This window comes from Bos javanicus, chromosome 3 (assembly GCF_032452875.1).
Source record: "Bos javanicus breed banteng chromosome 3, ARS-OSU_banteng_1.0, whole genome shotgun sequence".
Classification (NCBI taxonomy): domain Eukaryota; kingdom Metazoa; phylum Chordata; class Mammalia; order Artiodactyla; family Bovidae; genus Bos; species Bos javanicus.
The window spans coordinates 12404931-12419316 of record NC_083870.1 but is presented as its reverse complement, the minus strand read 5'-3'; the positions used below and the strand labels follow the sequence as shown (position 1 = coordinate 12419316).

The window sequence follows — 14386 nt, the reverse complement described above, 5'->3', positions numbered from 1 at the left end:
CACTGATTGATTGCAGCCACAGAGCCAAGAACTGTGTACAAGTCAGCAGACACAATGTATATATTTATTAAACAGATTGGATACTAAGAAAAGGCTTTAAATGCAAAACAAGCCAAGAGGCAGTTTGCTGTAATGGCAATAACATGTCATTGGGATTCTAACAATCTGGGTTCATGGTCCATCACTGCTGTTTCTATGCTATGGATAAGTTTCCTTGTTTTCCTCATCTGCAAAATAGAAATAATAATAACTCTACTGCCTACTTCACAGGGCTATCATTTACAAGGATGGATGTGTCATTATTTAAATTGCTATTGCTTCTAGTACAACTGCTGTTGCTACCAGACACAGTCATTATTCTGGGAAGGGTTCCCTAGGAAGGCTTCCTGGGGGAGGTAGAACTTGGAACCTGGTCTGTTGCCATCTCAGCTTAACCATTCTTATCTACAAACTGACCTCTCCCCACTGCAGGCAGTAAGCTCTCTAACCACAAGTCTGCTGTTTAATATCCTTATTATGTACTTCCCTGGTGGTCCAGTGGTTAAGAATCCGCCTGCCAATGCTGGGACATGGTTTGATCCCTGGTTGGGGAAGACACCACTAAGCCAGTGAGCCACAACTTCTGAAGCCCATGTGCCCTAGAGCCCGTCCCCCACAACAAGAGAAGCCACTGCAGTGATATGCCTGTGTACTGAAACTAGAGAATAGTTCCCACTTGTTGCAACTAGGGAAAGCCTGTGGGCAACAACAAAGATCCAGAGCAGCCAAATATAAATAAATTATTTAATTTTTTAAATATCCTTATTACAACACAGATCACTCTCCTACTTCCAGCCTTTTAACTCCCCCTCACCGTCAAGAAAATCCAAACACCTCCAATGACTTCTGTGATGCTGGGAAATCCTCTCCAATCTCAGCTCCTGCCAAAGCTGTCCTTGTATCTGCATTCTGCCTTTCTCAAGATGCCCCTTGCTCACAGACCTAGGTCAGCCCATGCTCCTCTCTAGATGAAGCCCAGCCAACTTCTCTCTTCACACATCTCACATCTAGCCAACTTTCAAGACATGGCTCAAGAGCCACCTCCTCCAGAAAGCCTTTCCTGACCCCCACGTTGAGTTCTGCACTCCACTTCTGTTATCCCACTGTGCCCTAGGCTGACATCTGCTTGTAGCTCAGCACTTACCATGGTGATTTGTTATTGCTTGCTCATCTGTTCCTTCAGTCTGCAAACTTCTTGAGGACCTGGAAGATGACTTGCACCTCTGAATCCCCAGAGCACTCAGAAGTCTCTTGAAAAAAAAAAAATTTTACTAAGTGAAAATATTAGCAATGGAAAAGAGCAGAATCAGTGGAGAGACATGAAAAAGGTATTCCATCCAGGCAGTGCAGTCAGGAGAAATAAAGATGTGCAAGCTGGAATGGGGTGATGGGGTGAGGTGGAAGAGTAATAGGCAGGCAAATGGATCCGGAGCCTCTGCTCTAAGGGATGATTAGGAAATAAGACTGGGAGGCATGAGAGTGCTGGTCACCGACGCTGTGAATGCTGAACCCGATCCCAGAGGATATAACGTGGGCCTGACAAGGCAGAACTACTCTTTTTTTTTTTTTTTTTTTGGTAAGGCAAACTGATGCACGCTATACTTTTTTAAAAATTTATTTATTTTTATAAATAAATATAAGTAAATAAATTTTATTTATTTATTATAGTTCTGCTGAGCCTTTGTTGCTGCACACAGGCTTTCTCTAGTTGCAGTGAGTGGGGGCTACTCTTCGTTGAGGTATGTGGGCTCCTCATTGCGGTGGGCTCTCTGGCTGCAGGGCACGGGCTTTAGGTGCTTGGGCTTCGGTAGTTGGGCTTAGTTGCTCCGAGGCATGTGGGATCTTCTTGGGATTGAACCAATGTCCCTTGCATTGCAAGGTGGATTCTTAAGCCACTGGTACTCACCAGGGAAGCCCCAAGGCAGCAGTATTCTGAGACATTTAAGGAGAGAAGGGATGGGACCTGGGTGCCTGGCCTGTGTGCAAGAAAGGTATCTGGAAAAAAGACTTGGTTGGTACCAGATTTGGCAGTGATGAGGGCAGGTCAGACACAAACTTGGTGAAGAGATTTTGTGGATATAATTAAGGTCCCAGATCAGTTGACTTTGAGTTAATTAAAAGGCAGATTATTCTGAGCCTACTTAATCAGAAAAAAACCCTTAATAAAGGAACCGGGCCCTCACTGGAAAAAGAGATTCAAAGCAGCAGAAACAATCTCCTGCTGGCCTTAAAGAAGAGGACATTCATAGTGTGAGTGGCCTATAGAGAGAGCTGGCTTCTAGGAGCTGACTGCCTCAGTCCCACAACCACAAGGAATTGAGCAGAGAACCTCTTCACAGTCTCCATGACAAAGCCCTACAGACTTCCCTACAGTTGGTAAAGAATCCTCCTACAATGCAGGAGACCCTGGTTCGATTCCTGGGTGAGGAAGATCCCCTGGAAGAAGGGAAAGGCTACCCACTCCAGTATTCTGGCCTAGAGAATTCCATGGACTGTATAGTCCATGCAGTGGCAAAGAGTCAGCTTTCACTTTCACAGACTTCCCAAGACACTTTCCCTACATCCTGGACTCTAGACCTCCTGGGCTAGTAATTACCTACTCCTATTACCCTATTCCGACTTCCCTGGGGGCTCAGATGATAAAGTATCTGTCTACAATGTGGGAGACCTGGGTTCTATCCCTGGGTTGAGAAGTTCCCTAGAGAAGGATATGGCAACCCATTCCAGTACTCTTGCCTAGAAAATCCCATGGACGGAGGAGCCTGGTGTCCATGGGGTCGCAAAGAGTCAGACACGACTGAGCGACTTCACATTACCCTATTCCAGCTTCATCCCTTTCTTTCTGCCCAGACTTCTGACCTACAGAACTGTAAGCAAATAAATTCATGTTGTTTAGAACTGCTAAGTCTGTGGTATTTGATTACACAGCAATATATCACTAATCTAAGGGATCTTGAGTCAGCAATGTAGCATCAGAGAAATGTGTGCAGGGTGAGCTTCTGAGAGTCTTTTTCATAAAGAAGACTCCACAGAGAAGAACAACTACAGCTCTCCTAGTTCAAAACATCCCCAAAGGCAGAGACCACATCTCCTGCCACCTGCGGATCCTTTCTGCCCACCCCACTGCCTTACCTCCAGGCCCCTACATTTCTCAGGTATTACAAAACTGTAAATTGGTTAAGGTTTTCAAGGCTCTCCTCTCCAGAGAACAGGCACTGGAAACAACCCAAGGGTGTCTCTTTAGAGGATTTGTTGAATAAATCATGTTATATCCACATAAGGAAGTACTATTAAAGTGGGGGGGAAAGGAAGCCACCTTTAGAGATATGAGGAGAATCTCCCGGCTATATTGTTAGGTGAAAAAAGAGAGGGGCAGAACACTGAACACCAGTGTCTAAGAAAAAGTGAAAGTCGCTCAGTCGTGTCCGACTTTGAGACCCCATGGACTATATAGTCCATGGAATTCTCCAGGCCAGAATACTGGAGTGGGTAGCCTTTTCCTTCTCCAGGGGATCTTCCCAACGCAGGGATCGAACCCAGGCCTTCCACATTACAGGCGGATTCTTTACCAGCTGAGCCACAAGGGAAGCTGTCTAAGAAGACTCTAAACTCATGCATTTGTATGGGCTTGTGAAGGCACTGGAAAGCAAATTAATCCAGTTCCCTATAAGAGATGGAATGCGGGGGGGTGGGGGGGGGGTGGTGCGGTTGGAGAGCAGGGATGATGAAGATGGTAAAAATGAGACTTCTCAATACATTCCTTTTTATATCATTCTTTAAACCTTTGAACTTATTCAAAATAAATTATTTAAAGGTACTGACAAGGAAAAAATATTTTTTTCTACTTCCTTAATGCTGTATCTATATGAGACGATGGATGTTCACTAGAACTCTTGTGGTAATCATTTCACGATGTACGTAAGTCAAATCATTATGTTGTACACCTTAAACTTATACAGTGCTGTATGTCAGTTATATCTCAACAAAACTGTGAAATAAATGAATAAATTAAGGTACTGAAACATTTTGAGGGGAAGAGATTCCTAGAGGACCAAACAAACTGAAGAGCTGTGATTCTGTGACAGGCAGCCTCCAAATTGAACAGAAAGAAGACTAGCCAGATATGATTTTGCAACCAGGAAGGTGATATTCCTGTGTGCTAGATTATATTAACTAGGATCTGTGTGACCAGGTACTTCTGTGAGGTCCTGAATGTGTTAGAGTAAAGTGAGGGAGGTGTTAGGATGTGTTTGTGGGGCTGTGTGTGGGAATGTTACAGGGTCCAGTCAGTCTAGGGCAACCTAGACAATCCTGATATCTGCAAAATTTGGTGGTAGACTGGTCTGGACAAGGAGGGTGGTAAGAGCTAGATTGTGTTTCCCAAAATCCATGTTTGAGGGTCCTCAGAATGAGACTATATATGGAAATTAGGCCTTTGAAGAAGCAAATAGGACTTCCCTGGTTGTCCAGTGGTTAAGAGTCCACCTGCCAATGCAGGGGACACAGGTTCAATCCCTAGTCCAGGAAGATTCCACATGCTTCAGGGCAACTACTTAAGCCTGCGCCCTACCGCCCATGCTATGCAACAAGATTAGTCACTGCAATGAGAAGCCAGAGCACTGCAACTAGAGAGTGGTCCTGGATGTAACCAGAGAAAGCCAGGAAGACCCTGTGTGGCCAAAAATAAATATTTTAAAGATGTAATTAAATTAAAATAAGATCTTTACGTGAAAGTGAAGTTGCTCAGTCGTGTCCGACTCTGCGACCCCATGGACTGTAGCCTACCAGGCTCTTCTGTCCATGGGATTTTCCAGGCAAGAATACTGGAGTGGGTTGCCATTGCTTTCTCCAGGAGATCTTTCCAACCCAGGGATTGAACCCGGGGCTCCCGCATCGTAGGCAGATGCTTTACCGTCTGAGCCATCAGGAAACATCGGTATGGTTGGCCTTAATCCAACATGGCCGGTGTCCTTATTTGAAGAGATTAGGACACACACAAGCACTAAGGGAAACCGTGGGATGGCCCGGGAGAAAAAAGGAGAGCTGCCTCAGAAGAAACCAGTCTTGCTGACACACTGCTTTGGGACTTCTAGCCTCCAGAGCTGGGAGAAAATGTTTACACCACCCGGTCTGCGGCAGCCACAGCAAATAGATACAAAAGGGAACTGGCCTGCGGGCAGGGAGGATAGCTTTGCTAAGGGGTGAGCTCAGAAGAGAAGCAGGGGCAAGGGGGTGAGAGGGGATGGTGCTGAGGGCGGCACAACTTTGGGGGGTCCTGGAAGAAAAGGAAGAGGGGCAGAGCACGGAAGAGAGGAAGGAGAAGTCCTGCGAGCCTGTGTGTGTTTGCGGGGTGGTGGGCAGTGAGCGGAAGGTACAAAGTCTCTCATTTCTCTCTCTTAAAATCCCATTTTCCCCAGACCAGCCCTTCCCCAGGGCCACACTCTCAATGTCCCTCTGTTCTGCTCGGGGAGCAGAAGGTTTGGCTCCGAGGAGGGCCCAGTGCAGAGCCGCCCGCCCCTCCCCGCCATCTGACAGCCCATTGTGCCCACGCAGCTTGGAGAGGTGACTCTGAGGGGCACTCTCCCCCAGCCCGGGAAGGTCTATGGCTCCCAGGGCTCCCCCGGTGCGGCTGGGAGCAGAGGGGACCGGCTGCCGGGATGGGGAGGGGACGGCGGGTGGGGGCTGGGCAGCCAGGATTGATTGCAGCCTCAGCTGGCGCGGTCCCCTCCCGCCACCTCCGCCCCTCGCCCCGCGGCAGCTGGGCGCGCGCCCTCTCCTTTCTCCAGGTCTTTGTGGCTCCAGTTTATTTTCCAGTTAATGAAGTGGGGAGGAGGCTGCGTGCTGGCTGCTGCCCCTGGAGACGCCGGAGTTCTGAAGGCATCTCCTCCCCGAGACTGCAGCCTGCGCCCCCACCCCTTTCGCGCCCGCCCCCGCCCCAGGCGGCCTGCGGGTCCCACCTGCCGAGCGTCCGCCGCCCGCGGCCTCACCCCGCCCACCCGGGGCCAAGGCCAAGGCCAAGGCCGGCGTCGGGGGCTGTGGGAGCGTAGGGAAAAGCCTGCGGCCAAAGTTGAACTCTCCTGCCGTCGGTCGGCTGTGTGTCTTCCAGCTTTACACTCAGCCGCTCTGAGTGTAAGACGAGCGGTGGAGTCTGGGAACTTAACTCTCCACTCTGGGGTCAGGGGAGGTGAGGGAACCAGGGTTTAGATCAGCGAATACAGGAAATAAGTTTCTGCGTTGTATCCAGGCTTTGCAGCCTGCCAGCTGAGCAACCTGGGGCAGGTTGCCTTACATCTCTGGGACTTTAGTTCCTTCATCTGTAAAATGGAGAAAACAAGTAGTTTCCAATGGGGGAAACAAGTCGTTATTGAGAGGAGTAAATGAGATAATTTCACAGTAAAGCACTTATAATAATTCGGGCACATAATAAACTTTAGGAAAAGTGTCACCATTCAGCATTATCTTAATAAAATACCAATGCTATAGACATAGATGAATCCTATTTTATGGGGTCAGGAGGTTGATGCTATTTTGCTTTTTTTGGGGGGGGGCTTCATTAATAAAGGAAAAGAATACAAAATTATAAATGCAAAAGTAGGTAAGAAGTGAACATTTGTTTTAAAAATGAATAAAGGATTCATAAAGTTACAACATTTAAAAAGTTGGCAAATCAAAATCATTAAAATCCAGGAAAAAACATAATCATTTTTATTCATTAACTGCCTGACACACCCATTAATATTTTTTGCTACTTTTTTGGCTGCATACCCTTTGATTGATTCCCCATAATGATTCTGTAATGTTTTTTATAGAGAGAGCAAAAGGATAATTCGGTTTTCTTCTGGCATGGTTGATCAAAATTTATCTTTTTATTATCAATAGTCTTTAAAAATGTCTTTCAACTTTAAAATTGCTATATTAAGGTATGCATGCATGCATTCTAAGTTGCTTCAGTCATGTCCAACTCTTTTCCACTTCATGAATTGTACCTACTAGGCTCCTCTGTCCATGGGATTCTCCAGACAGGAATGCTGGAGTGGGTTTCCATGCCCTGCTCCAGAAGATCTTCCCCACCCAGGGATTGAACCCACATCTCTTATGTCTCCTGCATTGGCAGGTGGGTTCTTTACCACTAGCAGCACCTGGGAAGACCATTATATTGATAATACCATTTATAATTTTAGAGTTGTTATTTTTGGAAGACAAAAAAATCTGTACATTAAAAAAAATAATAATTGAGCTGTAAGATATCAGGACAGTTTGAGTTTCTTTATGTTGTTGTTGTTCAGTCACTAACTCTTGTCCAATGCTTTGCAACCTATGGACTGCAGCACGCCAGGCTTTTCGGTCCTTCACTATCTCCGGGATAGCGATTTGCACAAACAAGTGACCACTGAGTCAACGATGCCATCCAACCATCTCATGTCACCCTCTGTCTCACCCTTCTCCTCCTGCCCTCAATCTTTCCTAGCATCAGGATCTTTTCCGGTAAGTCAGCTCTTCACATCAAGTGGCCAAAGTATTGTAACTAATCTTAAATATTTGTTATAAAGGACACCAGTCATTATTAACCAGCTTGTCCTTATTGTAGCAATCTATTATGTTATCTTTATCAAATCACCAAGAAATTGAAAATTTCTCCACTGTAATCGTATGTGTTACTCTCTTTATTAATTGGGATATTGAAGAATCCCAGAGCCTTTAGAAAACTATTCTCTTCCTCTTAGCACAATATCTCTTTGGGGATAAACTGAGTTTTGTGTTACAATTCTCTTCCTAATGTCAGAATAATTTCTATCTAATCATTTCATATAAAATACACAGGAAGCATTTTTGTATGGCTTATTTATAATTTGTATGCTACATCATTAGGCACATTCCTGACAGGAAAGAACTTCCATTTTGACAGAGCATCAATGAGAACCAAACCCCTCACTTGCCACGTTACACGTCAGGTGATTAGAAAAACTTTCTGTGGACTAGCTTTCCACGCCTCCAGGTCTGGGTACTAGAGGACACGTTCTCGCCACCACGACCCTCTTGTTCTGCATCTACATGTCCCGATGCTGCCTGAGTCAGCTTGGTGACCACAGGAGCATTCCTGGAATCTACCCTTATACCAGAGGGTTAACATAACCATACATGCAAGTGATTATGAGCTGTATTGCGTAAATACTTTCATCCAACCTAAATGGACTTCCTACTCAATCTCCCCTTAGCCAGGCCCACAGAATGTCCATGACCTCCTGACCTGAGGGAAAGTGGGGTGGAGGAAAGTAATAATGAAAAGAAAACAGCAGACGTAATCAACTGTGATTACAGTATCTTACTCTTGCATTTTTTATGCAGAACCACATGAAAGTACTGGAGCATAGACGGGGTGCCACCCGGGGCCTTAGAAGGTCCTGAGCAACCGAGCTTCATTAACTTCATGGGAATTCTCCCTCTGCTTGTAGACTATTGGGTGAGTTGTCATTTCATAGGCTCTAGAGGGTTTCTCTATAGTACCCCCAAAATGCCTCCTTACCAAGTATACACTGTCAGACATACGTTTCCTTGGTTAAAACATTGCCCCAGGAACTGCCCTGGTGGTCCAGTGGTTACAATTTATATATATTATATAATATCTGGGGTGTCAGGGGGAGGATATGGAGTCCTTCACATTTTAGCATAAGCTCATTCGCCAGGGAAAGTTTAGAGCAGAAAGAGAGCTCTCAAGATTGTGGAATAATGCTTCAAGAAAGATACCTGATCATCAAAGACAAACTTCTTTCACTTCACACTTTGTGTGAGGAATGAATGTGCTGGATTCTGCAGCCAAATATGGGGTTGCAAATAGCCTATGTGAGAAAGTGGAGCTGGGGGAAACACTTATAGGAACTCAGCATCATTTGTAATCACTTTTGGATTCTGAGCAATAATAGAAAAGATAAGAATTATTTGTAATATTAATAGAAATTTTTTAGCAAAATCACATTGCTCGGTAAATATTTTTTATTTTATTCAGTGCCTTAAGCCACATGCTGGTGACCTAGCTGAGCATGAGTTGGGAAGACACATACTTTTTCTGATTTGCTCTGGCTTGCTTCCCCCACAATCACCTGCCCAGACTTCCCAGTCTCTTCTTCCCAACCTTCGCTTGTCTAAGGTCATGACTCAGATCCCAGCCTATCTGAACTACACCACCAACACCCTACTCCCCACCCACCTTGGGTAATTTCTAGTTCCCACTTTCCCTGAGGTAAACATTTGATGGTTTATTTGGGAGAAAGAGAATCTCAGTTCACCATTGCTTTTCTTTCCTTTTTTTTGGCCCTTCTGCTAAGAATGTGGGATCTTAATTCCCCACCCTGAAATCAAGCCCATGCCCTCTGCATTGGAAGCACAGTCTTAACCGCTGGACCCCCAGGAAAGTCCCTGTTTCCATTTAGACTCTGAATAGAGGTTGTGGTAAAATCATCCAAGAAGATCCAGAAGCAGAGGAGGGGAGATGCAGAGGAAAGCCAGGGTCCTGGGCAGTGGGTGGTTTGGCTGCCAGGTGACTGTTTTTCTCACATTCTCTCTCCCTCTTAGTTTTCCTTCCCCCCACGTAAATGAGGTAGGGGAGGGGTAGGTCCCCAGGACACAAAAAGGCCCTGGGGCTTCTTCTTTCAAAGCAGTGATTTCCTGACAAGCCCCTTCAAAAGAACACTTCATTTGGTGGTCCAGTGGTTAAGAATCTGCCTCCCAACACAGGGGACACAGCTTCGATTCCCTGTACAGGAACTAAGATCCCACATGCCAAGGGGCAACTAAGCCCCAGGGCAGCAACCAGAGAGGCCATAAGCAGCAAGTCTCAACTAGAGAAAGCCTGTGTGCGGAAATGAAGACTCAATGCAGCCCCCCCAAAAATAAACTTCATTCTGATGACTCCAGCACCTGAGTAAGTGACCCTGGAACCAGTTGTGAAGAGGCAGGTTATTAGCTGGCTGTGTGCAGTGCTTTTAAGAAGAGAATGCATATCCTGGGATATTAGATAGAAACCAGACTATAGACCAGACAGCCCAAGGTCTCCAGGAATAGGAAAAAAGTGGTAGATTTTGACAAACTGATTGAGAATCCTATGGTCACGCTACTTGCTGTATACCTTGGGTAAGCTACTTCACCTCTCTCTGCCCCAACCATCTTACACAGAAGAGGGGATGTTGACACCTTCCTAGTCATGTGAGGATTGAAAATTGTGCCAGTAGAGCTTCTAACTGGACATGGCTGCAGATGTTCAAGGGGGACTAGGTTCACAGAAGGAACAGATATTTGATAGAACAAACATTCTCTGTTTCTGCCATGTGGCAGGATCTGGAGCAGACCTTGAGAAAGGAACTAAGATGTGTAGGGCAGGGACTCACCATTTGAGTTGGAAACAAGTCATGTCTGGGTGCACATTTATCATGGTGAACAGGTGACCTCAAGGAGCAGAGAATGCAGAGTCAGTGGTGTTGGGAGGAGAGAACCGAATGGAAAGAATCTTGCACTGGACATCTCAGTGAAAATGCTGCATCTGCGTTGGGCCTAATAAAGGCGCAGTTTTGACTGGAGATTTATAGTCAAAAAACACAACACATGGAGGGGAAAGCGTGAACAAATACTTGGAGGGATGAACACCTAGGAGCTATTTGGGGAAACTCAATGAAGACTGGGGACCACATGGCGAATGTGGATAAAGCTGTGCTGTGCTCAGTCGCGTTCAACTCTTTGTGACCCCATGGACTATAGTCCTCCAGGCTCCTCTGTCCATGGGATTCTCCAGGCAAGAATACTGGAGTGGGTTGCCATGCGCTCCTCCAAGGGTTCTTCCCCACCCAGGGCCATACATGGAGCCCAAAGATAAGCAAAGGCCAAGGCGGCTTTGCATGTCTTAAGTGTCCACAGTTCATCAGTAAATGGGGAACCGCGGCAGATTTTTGAATGCATGGTTTTGGAGAGAACTCCCCACGCCTCAGTGCCCCTGGTACCCCCAAAACAGGGGCCTGGCCCAGCCATGCTGTTTCATGAGAAGAGCAGGACTTTGGCCACCATCGAACAGGAGGACGAGGGAGGACAGGCAGGCAGGGAGAAGTACTAGTGAGTTACACCGTTATAAATACACTTTAGGGCCGTGTGACTTGCCCATAAATCGCCGCACTGTGCTCAGGTGATGTCACTCGACGCTCAGCTGTATTTATAGCTTTGTTCACTGCTCCCTGGGTTTGGTTTTTTTTTTTTTGCACATCCGAGGTAATATGTGTCTCCCACACACACACTCACTCTGAACAAGAGAAGATAAACTAACATGCCATTTTTGCTTTTCTTCTGGTACCTTGCATAGATGATTTCCTGGAACTTGCTAAATGCCTACTTAGTGGGGAAGTTCCTCCTGGAGTCTAACTGCTAGCCCTCTGGCTCTACTTTGTTACATGGAAACTAGCCTCGTCTCTACTCCAAGAAATCCTTTCCAGAATTCAAAATAGGGAACATATCTCTTTCTCAGTCCTAACAGCCTACTATGTGCCAGGCACTATGGTGGCAGCAGTGAACAGTACTGGCAGGCTCTACCTGTACAGGGCTTAGGATCCAACGAGGGAAACAGACACTGAATACCTAATTACAAATGTGATTAATGCTGCCAGTGAAAATAGAGGGTGCTTGACGGCAATAATGAGCTGATCTAACCTGTTTGGAGGAATTAGAGAGGCTTCCATGCAGAAGTGACATTCAGTGTGAGGTCTGAGAGATGAGCAGGACTTAGTCTAGGGGAGAGGTAGGGGCAAGGGCCAGGGAGGAAAAAATATTGCAGGCAAGGGAACAGGACACGTGGAGGCCCCGATGATGACCCATATGTGGCCAGTTCCAAAAACTCGGAGAAGCCTGTCTTTAAAGGGGGAAGAGGGAGTGTCAGAGCAGAGAGGCTGGGAGGCAAGGCAGAGCCATCCCAGGCAGGGTCTGGTAGCTGATGGGAAGATTCTGGGTCTGATCCATGGGGCTGTAGAGTTACCAGTGAGTTTTAAGCAGGAGAATGAGGTGATCCAGTTTAAGCTTGAGTAAGACCACTGGGGATGCAGACATACAGAACTGCAGAGAACAGAACTGAGCGGACACCGAGAGGCTGTTGCTAGCCGTCCAGGCAGGAGTGGACCAAGGCAGTGACAGTGGAGGTGGAAGGAAGTGGATATAACTTATAGCAGCCGAGAGGAATTGGAGACTGACTGGGGGTGGATGGAGAGAAAGAAGAAACAGTCAAGTGCAGCAGGTCTTTGGTTTAAACAACAGGATGGAAGCTGGTACCCATCCTTTTTCTTTTTTAATCACATTATGGAGGATGATTAACATACAAAAAGCTGCACACATTTAATGGATACAACTTGTTGAGTTTGCAAATAAGTATACACCCAGGAAACCATCACCGTATCGGTGCCATAAACATATCTACCACCTCCAAAATTTCCTTCTGCCTCTTTTTTTAAAAACCTTTAATTAATTAATTTGTCTCTGCCAGGTCTTAGCTGTGGTATGGGGATCTTCGATCTTCATAGCAACATTCAGGATCTTTAGTCATGGCATGTGAACCCTTAGTTGTGGCTACGGGATCTAGTTCCCTGACCATGGTTTGAACCCAGGCTGCCTGCATTGGGAGTGCAGAGTCTTAGCCACTGGACCACCAGAAGGAAGTTCCCTTCTGCCTCTTTTTATGTATTATTATTATTTTGAGATAAGAACACTTAACGTAAGATTTACTGTCCTAGCAAATGCTTGAGTACAATATAGCATTGTTAACTCTAGGTACTAAGCTGTACAGCAGCTCTCTAGGATCACCTCCTTTTGTATCTGAAACTGTACCTTTTGACTAATGCCTCTCCTTTCCCCATTCTCATCCCCTGACGACAGCATCCTGCTCTCAGGTGGTACCTCTTGAAACACCACTAACGGAGGAGCCAGGTTTCCATTGTTTTGTTCTTTTTCATCGGTGGCAAACTTTTCATAGGGATTTGCTTTCCCCTAGACCGTGGGGCTTCCCAGGTGGGTCAGTGGTAAAGAATCTGCCTGCAATGCAGGTGACTCAGGTTTGATCCCTAGGTCGGGAACATCCCCTGGAGGTAGAAATAGCAACCCATTCCAGTATTCTTGCCTGGGAAATCCCATGGACAGAGGAGCCTTGCAGGCTTCAGTGCAAGGAATCACAAAAGAGTCAGCCACAATTTAGCAACTCAACAGCAACAACAAAAGACCTATTCCCAGAGCCTGGACTCAGGCTCTGTGTTGAGAGGACTTGGGGATGGGGCTGGAGGAAGCTGGAGGCTCAGGGATGAAGGCTGTTGGAGGAGGGGCACTGCCATGCCTGCCAGAGGAAGACTAGGTGCCAGGGCCTTATTGCTGGCTGTGTCTGGGAAGCTGGAATAGAGGCACTGGAGGGACATTAAATCAACATTCTCCATCTGTCCATTTAGGAAATACCACCAAAACCAGCAGCCAGACCCTCCCTGGCAGCCACTGCTAGGCCTGTTCATTGGCAGAAGCTGGGAAGCTAGTGGGATCAGGGAGGAATACTTTGGCCTGGAGCATGGCTGTCTCACATAGGAAGGCCCACTGTGTTGTATGCAGGGAGTTAGGAGATGGGTCCCTGACCCTGGATCTCAGGAGGAATAGAAGCAGTTCTCAAACAGGGAGCATTTCTAGAACAACTTTATAGATGTCCCGATGGAACCTCTCAGCAGGCATCTCTAGGGAACAGCCTTTGCCTCCTTAGTATAAACAAACATTTAACTGTACTGCAGGGCTGTCAGAGCTACAGGCCCAGAGGCCCAGAGAGGGAAACTATCTTATTTAAGGCCCTATTTCAGACTTTGAAGATCCTAATTCTCAACTCTAGGAAACTTTACTTGGCATCTCCAAGTTAAGTTCAATGATTTATGCTTTGTACTCTTAAGGAAATGGGCATGTTTCTATCTCTGCATCTCCCAACTCAGTTGTGGTTATCTGTTGGTCTTTCCCACTAGACTGTGGCTTCAACAAGGGGTGCGTTTTATTCATCTTTGTGTCCTAAGTGTTTAGCCTAGTACCTGGGCATAGAGTAAGCTTTTAATACATGTTTATGAGATGAAGAGATGGATGAATGGGTGAACAAACTAATTACTAATTAATTAATCTTAACCCAAACCCTTTGCAAGCATCTATTGGGGTTATGAGGGCTGGAGTGACTTTTTTTTAGTATTTTAAAATTTTTATTAGTTAAGATTAAATTGTTTAGCGCTATTAATTTTCCCTTCAAGCACAGCTTTGGCTACATCCTGTCAGTTTTTGGGGTTTTTTGGCTGTGTTTGGTCTTTGTTGCTTTGCT

The 14386-nt window shown here is 46.1% G+C and overlaps 1 long non-coding RNA gene across 1 annotated transcript in view; it reads right to left on the bottom strand.

Annotated features, from left to right (window-relative positions):
- The window catches only part of LOC133238929 (uncharacterized), a 33739-nt gene that overhangs the window by 10096 nt on the left and 9257 nt on the right, over nt 1-14386 (bottom strand). Inside the window, exon 2 of the long non-coding RNA XR_009733678.1 lies at nt 1184-1289. This is a non-coding gene — a long non-coding RNA (uncharacterized LOC133238929). The remainder of the gene's footprint in view (nt 1-1183; nt 1290-14386) is intronic.